The sequence below is a fragment of the Lactuca virosa genome, chromosome 1, assembly GCF_052849685.1.
Source record: "Lactuca virosa cultivar CGN04683 chromosome 1, Lactuca_virosa_CGN04683_v6, whole genome shotgun sequence".
NCBI classification, from domain to species: Eukaryota; Viridiplantae; Streptophyta; class Magnoliopsida; order Asterales; family Asteraceae; genus Lactuca; species Lactuca virosa.
Genome location: NC_136426.1, coordinates 261,161,769 through 261,171,122, shown reverse-complemented (window position 1 = coordinate 261,171,122; position 9,354 = coordinate 261,161,769). Strand labels below are relative to the sequence as shown.

Genomic DNA, 9,354 nt, shown 5'->3' with positions numbered 1-9,354 from the left:
AACGCACGTAAAATCTAAAAAAACGCAAACGGACAACGAAAAAAGGGAGGTGCAACACGAGGACTTCCCAGGGGGTCACCCATCCTAGTACTACTCTCGCCCAAGCACGCTTAACTGCAGAGTTTTGATGGGATCCGGTGCATTAGTGCTGGTATGATCGCACCCGAAATGCTATCCATGTTTATTGCTTTTATGTCTTAAAAGACGCAGAACCTCCTTTGTTTTCGTACGCGAGGCGTGGAACCCACGTGACCGATCGGCTCCGTTCCAAAAATACGAAAACCATCAACCATGAAACGGAGGCCACCCGAGCATAGAAACAGCAAGAAAGAAAAAAAAAAAAAAGAAACTGCACGTAAAATCTAAAAAAACGCAAATGGACAACGAAAAAGGGGGGTGCAACACGAGGACTTCCCAGGGGGTCACCCATCCTAGTACTACTCTCGCCCAAGCACGCTTAACTGCGGAGTTCTGATGGGATCCGGTGCATTAGTGCTGGTATGATCGCACCCAAAATACTATCCATGCTTATTGCTTTTATGTCTTAAAAGACGCAGAACCTCCTTTGTTTTCGTACGCGAGGCGTGGAACCCACGTGACCGATCGGCTCCGTTCCAAAAATACGAAAACCATCAACCATGAAGCGGAGGCCACCCGAGCATAGAAACAGCAAGAAAGAAAAAAAAACAAAAAAAAACTGCACGTAAAATCTAAAAAAACGCAAACGGACAACGAAAAAGGGGGGTGCAACACGAGGACTTCCCAGGGGGTCACCCATCCTAGTACTACTCTCGCCCAAGAACGCTTAACTGCGGAGTTCTGATGGGATCCGGTGCATTAGTGCTGGTATGATCGCACCTGAAATACTATCCATGCTTATTGCTTGTATGTCTTAAAAGACGCAGAACCTCCTTTGTTTTCGTACGCGAGGCGTGGGACCCACGTGACCGATCGGCTCCGTTCCAAAAATACGAAGACCATGAACCATGAAACGAAGGCCACCCGAGCATAGAAATAGCAAGAAAGAAAAAAAAACAAAAAAAAACCGCACGTAAAATCTAAAAAAACGCAAACGGACAACGAAAAAGGGGGGTGCAACACGAGGACTTCCCAAGGGGTCACCCATCCTAGTACTACTCTCGCCCAAGCACGCTTAACTGCGGAGTTCTGATGGGATCCGGTGCATTAGTGCTGGTATGATCGCACCCGAAATACTATCCATGCTTATTGCTTGTATGTCTTAAAAGACGCAGAACCTCCTTTGTTTTCGTACACGAGGCGTGCGACCCACGTGACCGATCAGCTCCGTTCCAAAAATACGAAGACCATCGACCATGAAGCGGAGGCCACCCGATCATAAAAATAGCAAGAAAGAAAAAAAAACAAAAAAAAAACCGCACGTAAAATCTAAAAAAACGCAAACGGACAACGAAAAAGGGGGTGCAACACGAGGACTTCCCATGGGGTCACCCATCCTAGTACTACTCTCGCCCAAGCACGCTTAACTGCGGAGTTCTGATGGGATCCGGTGCATTAGTGCTGGTATGATCGCACCCGAAATACTGTCCATGCTTATTGCTTGTATGTCTTAAAAGACACAGAACCTCCTTTGTTTTCGTACGCGAGGCGTGGGATCCACGTGACCGATCGGCTCCGTTCCAAAAATACGAAGACCATGAACCATGAAACGGAGGCCACCCGAGCATAGAAATAGCAAGAAAAAAAAAACAAAAAAAAACCGCACGTAAAATCTAAAAAAACGCAAACGGACAACGAAAAAAGGGGGGTGCAACACGAGGACTTCCCAGGGGGTCACCCATCCTAGTACTACTCTCGCCCAAGCACGATTAACTGCGGAATTCTGATGGGATCCGGTGCATTAGTGCTGGTATGATCGCACCCGAAATACTATCCATGCTTATTGATTTTATGTCTTAAAAGACGCAGAACCTCCTTTGTTTTCGTACGCGAGGCGTGGGACCCACGTGACCGATCGGCTCCGTTCCAAAAATACGAAAACCATCAACCATGAAGCGGAGGCCACCCGAGCATAGAAAGAGCAAGAAAGAAAAAAAAACAAAAAAAAAACGCACGTAAAATCTAAAAAAACGCAAACGGACAACGAAAAAAGGGAGGTGCAACACGAGGACTTCCCAGGGGGTCACCCATCCTAGTACTACTCTCGCCCAAGCACGCTTAACTGCAGAGTTCTGATGGGATCCGGTGCATTAGTGCTGGTATGATCGCACCCGAAATGCTATCCATGTTTATTGCTTTTATGTCTTAAAAGACGCAGAACCTCCTTTGTTTTCGTACGCGAGGCGTGGAACCCACGTGACCGATCGGCTCCGTTCCAAAAATACGAAAACCATCAACCATGAAACGGAGGCCACCCGAGCATAGAAACAGCAAGAAAGAAAAAAAAAAAAAAAGAAACTGCACGTAAAATCTAAAAAAACGCAAATGGACAACGAAAAAGGGGGGTGCAACACGAGGACTTCCCAGGGGGTCACCCATCCTAGTACTACTCTCGCCCAAGCACGCTTAACTGCGGAGTTCTGATGGGATCCGGTGCATTAGTGCTGGTATGATCGCACCCAAAATACTATCCATGCTTATTGCTTTTATGTCTTAAAAGACGCAGAACCTCCTTTGTTTTCGTACGCGAGGCGTGGAACCCACGTGACCGATCGGCTCCGTTCCAAAAATACGAAAACCATCAACCATGAAGCGGAGGCCATCCGAGCATAGAAACAGCAAGAAAGAAAAAAAAACAAAAAAAACTGCACGTAAAATCTAAAAAAACGCAAACGGACAACGAAAAAGGGGGGTGCAACACGAGGACTTCCCAGGGGGTCACCCATCCTAGTACTACTCTCGCCCAAGCACGCTTAGCTGCGGAGTTCTGATGGGATCCGGTGCATTAGTGCTGGTATGATCGCACCTGAAATACTATCCATGCTTATTGCTTGTATGTCTTAAAAGACGCAGAACCTCCTTTGTTTTCGTACGCGAGGCGTGGGACCCACGTGACCGATCGGCTCCGTTCCAAAAATACGAAGACCATGAACCATGAAACGAAGGCCACCCGAGCATAGAAATAGCAAGAAAGAAAAAAAAACAAAAAAAAAACCACACGTAAAATCTAAAAAAACGCAAACGGACAACGAAAAAAGGGGGGTGCAACACGAGGACTTCCCAGGGGGTCACCCATCCTAGTACTACTCTCGCCCAAGCACGCTTAACTGCAGAGTTCTGATGGGATCCGGTGCATTAGTGCTGGTATGATCGCACCCGAAATACTATCCATGCTTATTGCTTTTATGTCTTAAAAGACGCAGAACCTCCTTTGTTTTCGTACGCGAGGCGTGGAACCCACGTGACCGATCGGCTCCGTTCCAAAAATACGAAAACCATCAACCATGAAGCGGAGGCCACCCGAGCATAGAAATAGCAAGAAAGAAAAAAAAACAAAAAAAAACTGCACGTAAAATCTAAAAAAACGCAAACGGACAACGAAAAAGGGGGGTGCAACACGAGGACTTCCCAGGGGGTCACCCATCCTAGTACTACTCTCGCCCATGCACGCTTAACTGCGGAGTTCTGATGGGATCCGGTGCATTAGTGCTGGTATGATCGCACCCGAAATACTGTCCATGCTTATTGCTTGTATGTCTTAAAAGACACAGAACCTCCTTTGTTTTCGTACGCGAGGCGTGGGATCCACGTGACCGATCGGCTCCGTTCCAAAAATACGAAGACCATGAACCATGAAACGGAGGCCACCCGAGCATAGAAATAGCAAGAAAAAAAAACAAAAAAAAACCGCACGTAAAATCTAAAAAAACGCAAACGGACAACGAAAAAGGGGGGTGCAACACGAGGACTTCCCAAGGGGTCACCCATCCTAGTACTACTCTCGCCCAAGCACGCTTAACTGCGGAGTTCTGATGGGATCCGGTGCATTAGTGCTGGTATGATCGCACCCGAAATACTATCCATGCTTATTGCTTGTATGTCTTAAAAGACGCAGAACCTCTTTTGTTTTCGTACACGAGGCGTGGGACCCACGTGACCGATCAGCTCCGTTCCAAAAATACGAAGACCATCAACCATGAAGCGGAGGCCACCCGATCATAAAAATAGCAAGAAAGAAAAAAAAAACAAAAAAAACCGCACGTAAAATCTAAAAAAACGCAAACGGACAACGAAAAAGGGGGTGCAACACGAGGACTTCCCATGGGGTCACCCATCCTAGTACTACTCTCGCCCAAGCACGCTTAACTGCGGAGTTCTGATGGGATCCGGTGCATTAGTGCTGGTATGATCGCACCCGAAATACTGTCCATGCTTATTGCTTGTATGTCTTAAAAGACACAGAACCTCCTTTGTTTTCGTACGCGAGGCGTGGGTCCACGTGACCGATCGGCTCCGTTCCAAAAATACGAAGACCATGAACCATGAAACGGAGGCCACCCGAGCATAGAAATAGCAAGAAAAAAAAACAAAAAAAAACCGCACGTAAAATCTAAAAAAACGCAAACGGACAACGAAAAAACGGGGGTGCAACACGAGGACTTCCCAAGGGGTCACCCATCCTAGTACTACTCTCGCCCAAGCACGCTTAACTGCGGAGTTCTGATGGGATCCGGTGCATTAGTGCTGGTATGATCGCACCCGAAATACTATCCATGCTTATTGCTTTTATGTCTTAAAAGAGCAGAACCTCCTTTGTTTTCGTACGCGAGGCGTGGAACCCACGTGACCGATCGGCTCCGTTCCAAAAATACGAAAACCATCAACCATGAAGCGGAGGCCACCCGAGCATAGAAATAGCAAGAAAGAAAAAAAAACAAAAAAAAACCGCACGTAAAATCTAAAAAAACGCAAACGGACAACGAAAAAAGGGGGTGCAACACGAGGACTTCCCAGGGGGTCACCCATCCTAGTACTACTCTCGCCCAAGCACGCTTAACTGCGGAGTTCTGATGGGATCCGGTGCATTAGTGCTGGTATGATCGCACCGGAAATACTATCCATGCTTATTGCTTGTATGTCTTAAAAGACGCAGAACCTCCTTTGTTTTCGTACGCGAGGCGTGGGACCCACGTGACCGATCGGCTCCGTTCCAAAAATACGAAGACCATGAACCATGAAACGAAGGCCACCCGAGCATAGAAATAGCAAGAAAGAAAAAAAAAAGAAAAAAAAACCGCACGTAAAATCTAAAAAAACGCAAACGGACAACGAAAAAGGGGGGTGCAACACGAGGACTTCCCAGGGGGTCACCCATCCTAGTACTACTCTCGCCCAAGCACGCTTAACTGCGGAGTTCTGATGGGATCCTGTGAATTAGTGCTGGTATGATCGCACCCGAAATACTATCCATGCTTATTGCTTGTATGTCTTAAAAGACGCAGAACCACCTTTGTTTTCGTACGCGAGGCGTGGGACCCACGTGACCGATCAGCTCCGTTCCAAAAATACGAAGACCATCAACCATGAAGCGGAGGCCACCCGAGCATAGAAATAGCAAGAAAGAAAAAAAAACAAAAAAAAACCGCACGTAAAATCTAAAAAAACGCAAACGGACAACGAAAAAGGGGGGTGCAACACGAGGACTTCCCAGGGGGTCACCCATCCTAGTACTACTCTCGCCCAAGCACGCTTAACTGCGGAGTTCTGATGGGATCCGGTGCATTAGTGCTGGTATGATCGCACCCGAAATACTATCCATGCTTATTGCTTGTATGTCTTAAAAGACGCAGAACCTCCTTTGTTTTCGTACGCGATGCGTGGGACCCACGTGACCGATCAGCTCCGTTCCAAAAATACGAAGACCATCAACCATGAAGCGGAGGCCACCCGAGCATAGAAATAGCAAGAAAGAAAAAAAAACAAAAAAAAACCGCACGTAAAATCTAAAAAAACGTAAACGGACAACGAAAAAGGGGGTGCAACACGAGGACTTCCCAGGGGTCACCCATCCTAGTACTACTCTCGCCCAAGCACGCTTAACTGCGGAGTTCTGATGGGATCCGGTGCATTAGTGCTGGTATGATCGCACCCGAAATACTATCCATGCTTATTGCTTTTATGTCTTAAAAGACGCAGAACCTCCTTTGTTTTCGTACGCGAAGCGTGGGACCCACGTGACCGATCGGCTCCGTTCCAAAAATACGAAAACCATCAACCATGAAGCGGTGGCCACCCGAGCATAGAAATAGCAAGAAAGAAAACAAAAAAAACCGCACGTAAAATCTAAAAAAACGCAAACGGGCAACGAAAAAGGGGGGGGGGGTGCAACACGAGGACTTCCCAGGGGGTCACCCATCCTAGTACTACTCTCGCCCAAGCACGCTTAACTGCGGAGTTCTGATGGGATCCGGTGCATTAGTGCTGGTATGATAGCACCCGAAATACTATCCATGCTTATTGCTTTTATGTCTTAAAAGACGCAGAACCTCCTTTGTTTTCGTACGCGAGGCGTGGGACCCACGTGACCGATCGGCTCCGTTCCAAAAATACGAAAACCATCAACCATGAAGCGGAGGCCACCCGAGCATAGAAATAGCAAGAAGGAAAAAAAAAACCGCACGTAAAATCTAAAAAAACGCAAACGGACAACGAAAAAACGGGGGTGCAACACGAGGACTTCCCAGGGGGTCACCCATCCTAGTACTACTCTCGCCCAAGCATGATTAACTGCGGAATTCTGATGGGATCCGGTGCATTAGTGCTGGTATGATCGCACCCGAAATACTATCCATGCTTATTGATTTTATGTCTTAAAAGACGCAGAACCTCCTTTGTTTTCGTATGCGAGGCGTGGGACCCACGTGACCGATCGGCTCCGTTCCAAAAATACGAAAACCATCAACCATGAAGCGGAGGCCACCCGAGCATAGAAATAGCAAGAAAGAAAAAAAAACAAAAAAAAAAACGCACGTAAAATCTAAAAAAACGCAAACGGACAACGAAAAAAGGGAGGTGCAACACGAGGACTTCCCAGGGGGTCACCCATCCTAGTACTACTCTCGCCCAAGCACGCTTAACTGCAGAGTTCTGATGGGATCCGGTGCATTAGTGCTGGTATGATCGCACCCGAAATGCTATCCATGCTTATTGCTTTTATGTCTTAAAAGACGCAGAACCTCCTTTCTTTTCGTACGCGAGGCGTGGAACCCACGTGACCGATCGGCTCCGTTCCAAAAATACGAAAACCATCAACCATGAAACGGAGGCCACCCGAGCATAGAAACAGCAAGAAAGAAAAAAAAAAAAAACTGCACGTAAAATCTAAAAAAACGCAAATGGACAACGAAAAAGGGGGGTGCAACACGAGGACTTCCCAGGGGGTCACCCATCCTAGTACTACTCTCGCCCAAGCACGCTTAACTGCGGAGTTCTGATGGGATCCGGTGCATTAGTGCTGGTATGATCGCACCCAAAATACTATCCATGCTTATTGCTTGTATGTCTTAAAAGACGCAGAACCTCCTTTGTTTTCGTACGCGAGGCGTGGGACCCACGTGACCGATCGGCTCCGTTCCAAAAATACGAAGACCATGAACCATGAAACGAAGGCCACCCGAGCATAGAAATAGCAAGAAAGAAAAAAAAACAAAAAAAAACCGCACGTAAAATCTAAAAAAACGCAAACGGACAACGAAAAAGGGGGGTGCAACACGAGGACTTCCCAGGGGGTCACCCATCCTAGTACTACTCTCGCCCAAGCACGCTTAACTGCGGAGTTTTGATGGGATCCGGTGCATTAGTGTTGGTATGATCGCACCCGAAATACTAGCCATGCTTATTGCTTGTATGTCTTAAAAGACGCAGAACCTCCTTTGTTTTCGTACACGAGGCGTGGGACCCACGTGACCGATCAGCTCCGTTCCAAAAATACGAAGACCATCAACCATGAAGCGGAGGCCACCCGATCATAGAAATAGCAAGAAAGAAAAAAAAAAACAAAAAAAAACCGCACGTAAAATCTAAAAAAACGCAAACGGACAAGGAAAAAGGGGGGTGCAACACGAGGACTTCCCATGGGGTCACCCATCCTAGTACTACTCTCGACCAAGCACGCTTAACTGCGGAGTTCTGATGGGATCCGGTGCATTAGTGCTGGTATGATCGCACCCGAAATACTGTCCATGCTTATTGCTTGTATGTCTTAAAAGACACAGAACCTCCTTTGTTTTCGTACCCGAGGCGTGGGACCCACGTGACCGATCGGCTCCGTTCCAAAAATACGAAGACCATGAACCATGAAACGGAGGCCACCCGAGCATAGAAATAGCAAGAAAAAAAAACAAAAAAAAACCGCACGTAAAATCTAAAAAAACGCAAACGGACAACGAAAAAACGGGGGTGCAACACGACGACTTCCCAGGGGGTCACCCATCCTAGTACTACTCTTGCCCAAGCACGCTTAACTGCGGAGTTCTGATGGGATCCGGTGCATTAGTGCTGGTATGATCGCACCCGAAATACTATCCATGCTTATTGCTTTTATGTCTTAAAAGAGGCAGAACCTCCTTTGTTTTCGTACGCGAGGCGTGGAACCCACGTGACCGATCGGCTCCGTTCCAAAAATACGAAAACCATCAACCATGAAGCGGAGGCTACCCGAGCATAGAAATAACAAGAAAGAAAAAAAAACAAAAAAAAACCGCACGTAAAATCTAAAAAAACGCAAACGGACAACGAAAAAGGGGGGTGCAACACGAGGACTTCCCAGGGGGTCACCCATTCTAGTACTACTCTCGCCCAAGCACGCTTAACTGCGGAGTTCTGATGGGATCCGGTGCATTAGTGCTGGTATGATCGCACCCGAAATACTGTCCATGCTTATTGCTTGTATGTCTTAAAAGACGCAGAACCTCCTTTGTTTTCGTACGCGAGGCGTGGGACCCACGTGACCGATCGGCTCCGTTCCAAAAATACGAAGACCATGAACCATGAAACGGAGGGCACCCGAGCATAGAAATAGCAAGAAAGAAAAAAAACAAAAAAAAAACCGCACGTAAAATCTAAAAAAACGCAAACGGACAACGAAAAAAGGGGGTGCAACACGAGGACTTCCCAGGGGGTCACCCATCCTAGTACTACTCTCGCCCAAGCACGCTTAACTGCGGAGTTCTGATGGGATCCGGTGCATTAGTGCTGGTATGATCGCACCCGAAATACTATCCATGCTTATTGCTTTTATGTCTTAAAAGAGGCAGAACCTCCTTTGTTTTCGTACGCGAGGCGTGGAACCCACGTGACCGATCGGCTCCGTTCCAAAAATACGAAAACCATCAACCATGAAGCGGAGGCCACCCGAGCATAGAAATAGCAAGAAAG

General features: G+C 47.2%; 27 non-coding genes across 27 annotated transcripts; all 27 read right to left on the bottom strand.

The window, feature by feature from the left end:
* Window positions 1-46: 46 nt before the first annotated feature.
* On the bottom strand, window positions 47-165 carry LOC145147990 (5S ribosomal RNA). The gene has a single exon (XR_013728887.1). It is a non-coding gene; the product is annotated as a 5S ribosomal RNA (ribosomal RNA).
* A 228-nt stretch (window positions 166-393) lies between these two features.
* Window positions 394-512, bottom strand: LOC145152850 (5S ribosomal RNA). The gene has a single exon (XR_013733373.1). It is a non-coding gene; the product is annotated as a 5S ribosomal RNA (ribosomal RNA).
* A 229-nt stretch (window positions 513-741) lies between these two features.
* Window positions 742-860, bottom strand: LOC145145958 (5S ribosomal RNA). The gene has a single exon (XR_013726908.1). It is a non-coding gene; the product is annotated as a 5S ribosomal RNA (ribosomal RNA).
* Window positions 861-1,089: 229 nt separating this feature from the next.
* Window positions 1,090-1,208, bottom strand: LOC145153350 (5S ribosomal RNA). Its single transcript, XR_013733864.1, has one exon. It is a non-coding gene; the product is annotated as a 5S ribosomal RNA (ribosomal RNA).
* Window positions 1,209-1,437: 229 nt separating this feature from the next.
* LOC145152734 (5S ribosomal RNA) lies at window positions 1,438-1,556 on the bottom strand. Its single transcript, XR_013733258.1, has one exon. It is a non-coding gene; the product is annotated as a 5S ribosomal RNA (ribosomal RNA).
* A 227-nt stretch (window positions 1,557-1,783) lies between these two features.
* LOC145145531 (5S ribosomal RNA) lies at window positions 1,784-1,902 on the bottom strand. The gene has a single exon (XR_013726499.1). It is a non-coding gene; the product is annotated as a 5S ribosomal RNA (ribosomal RNA).
* Window positions 1,903-2,132: 230 nt separating this feature from the next.
* LOC145142125 (5S ribosomal RNA) lies at window positions 2,133-2,251 on the bottom strand. The gene has a single exon (XR_013723213.1). It is a non-coding gene; the product is annotated as a 5S ribosomal RNA (ribosomal RNA).
* A 229-nt stretch (window positions 2,252-2,480) lies between these two features.
* On the bottom strand, window positions 2,481-2,599 carry LOC145152838 (5S ribosomal RNA). Its single transcript, XR_013733362.1, has one exon. It is a non-coding gene; the product is annotated as a 5S ribosomal RNA (ribosomal RNA).
* A 228-nt stretch (window positions 2,600-2,827) lies between these two features.
* Window positions 2,828-2,946, bottom strand: LOC145135965 (5S ribosomal RNA). The gene has a single exon (XR_013720144.1). It is a non-coding gene; the product is annotated as a 5S ribosomal RNA (ribosomal RNA).
* Window positions 2,947-3,177: 231 nt separating this feature from the next.
* On the bottom strand, window positions 3,178-3,296 carry LOC145155041 (5S ribosomal RNA). The gene has a single exon (XR_013735502.1). It is a non-coding gene; the product is annotated as a 5S ribosomal RNA (ribosomal RNA).
* Window positions 3,297-3,525: 229 nt separating this feature from the next.
* Window positions 3,526-3,644, bottom strand: LOC145154191 (5S ribosomal RNA). The gene has a single exon (XR_013734676.1). It is a non-coding gene; the product is annotated as a 5S ribosomal RNA (ribosomal RNA).
* Window positions 3,645-3,869: 225 nt separating this feature from the next.
* Window positions 3,870-3,988, bottom strand: LOC145153349 (5S ribosomal RNA). The gene has a single exon (XR_013733863.1). It is a non-coding gene; the product is annotated as a 5S ribosomal RNA (ribosomal RNA).
* Window positions 3,989-4,216: 228 nt separating this feature from the next.
* On the bottom strand, window positions 4,217-4,335 carry LOC145152732 (5S ribosomal RNA). Its single transcript, XR_013733256.1, has one exon. It is a non-coding gene; the product is annotated as a 5S ribosomal RNA (ribosomal RNA).
* A 225-nt stretch (window positions 4,336-4,560) lies between these two features.
* Window positions 4,561-4,679, bottom strand: LOC145153348 (5S ribosomal RNA). The gene has a single exon (XR_013733862.1). It is a non-coding gene; the product is annotated as a 5S ribosomal RNA (ribosomal RNA).
* Window positions 4,680-4,907: 228 nt separating this feature from the next.
* Window positions 4,908-5,026, bottom strand: LOC145136954 (5S ribosomal RNA). Its single transcript, XR_013720807.1, has one exon. It is a non-coding gene; the product is annotated as a 5S ribosomal RNA (ribosomal RNA).
* A 230-nt stretch (window positions 5,027-5,256) lies between these two features.
* Window positions 5,257-5,375, bottom strand: LOC145145744 (5S ribosomal RNA). Its single transcript, XR_013726702.1, has one exon. It is a non-coding gene; the product is annotated as a 5S ribosomal RNA (ribosomal RNA).
* A 229-nt stretch (window positions 5,376-5,604) lies between these two features.
* Window positions 5,605-5,723, bottom strand: LOC145152826 (5S ribosomal RNA). Its single transcript, XR_013733351.1, has one exon. It is a non-coding gene; the product is annotated as a 5S ribosomal RNA (ribosomal RNA).
* A 228-nt stretch (window positions 5,724-5,951) lies between these two features.
* On the bottom strand, window positions 5,952-6,069 carry LOC145143057 (5S ribosomal RNA). The gene has a single exon (XR_013724115.1). It is a non-coding gene; the product is annotated as a 5S ribosomal RNA (ribosomal RNA).
* A 228-nt stretch (window positions 6,070-6,297) lies between these two features.
* LOC145155842 (5S ribosomal RNA) lies at window positions 6,298-6,416 on the bottom strand. The gene has a single exon (XR_013736270.1). It is a non-coding gene; the product is annotated as a 5S ribosomal RNA (ribosomal RNA).
* Window positions 6,417-6,637: 221 nt separating this feature from the next.
* Window positions 6,638-6,756, bottom strand: LOC145148268 (5S ribosomal RNA). Its single transcript, XR_013729160.1, has one exon. It is a non-coding gene; the product is annotated as a 5S ribosomal RNA (ribosomal RNA).
* Window positions 6,757-6,987: 231 nt separating this feature from the next.
* LOC145142114 (5S ribosomal RNA) lies at window positions 6,988-7,106 on the bottom strand. Its single transcript, XR_013723202.1, has one exon. It is a non-coding gene; the product is annotated as a 5S ribosomal RNA (ribosomal RNA).
* A 224-nt stretch (window positions 7,107-7,330) lies between these two features.
* LOC145152815 (5S ribosomal RNA) lies at window positions 7,331-7,449 on the bottom strand. Its single transcript, XR_013733340.1, has one exon. It is a non-coding gene; the product is annotated as a 5S ribosomal RNA (ribosomal RNA).
* A 229-nt stretch (window positions 7,450-7,678) lies between these two features.
* Window positions 7,679-7,797, bottom strand: LOC145147973 (5S ribosomal RNA). Its single transcript, XR_013728871.1, has one exon. It is a non-coding gene; the product is annotated as a 5S ribosomal RNA (ribosomal RNA).
* A 231-nt stretch (window positions 7,798-8,028) lies between these two features.
* On the bottom strand, window positions 8,029-8,147 carry LOC145140500 (5S ribosomal RNA). Its single transcript, XR_013722189.1, has one exon. It is a non-coding gene; the product is annotated as a 5S ribosomal RNA (ribosomal RNA).
* A 226-nt stretch (window positions 8,148-8,373) lies between these two features.
* LOC145146872 (5S ribosomal RNA) lies at window positions 8,374-8,492 on the bottom strand. The gene has a single exon (XR_013727796.1). It is a non-coding gene; the product is annotated as a 5S ribosomal RNA (ribosomal RNA).
* A 229-nt stretch (window positions 8,493-8,721) lies between these two features.
* LOC145154245 (5S ribosomal RNA) lies at window positions 8,722-8,840 on the bottom strand. The gene has a single exon (XR_013734727.1). It is a non-coding gene; the product is annotated as a 5S ribosomal RNA (ribosomal RNA).
* Window positions 8,841-9,069: 229 nt separating this feature from the next.
* LOC145152803 (5S ribosomal RNA) lies at window positions 9,070-9,188 on the bottom strand. The gene has a single exon (XR_013733328.1). It is a non-coding gene; the product is annotated as a 5S ribosomal RNA (ribosomal RNA).
* Between the last annotated feature and the right edge of the window lie 166 nt (window positions 9,189-9,354).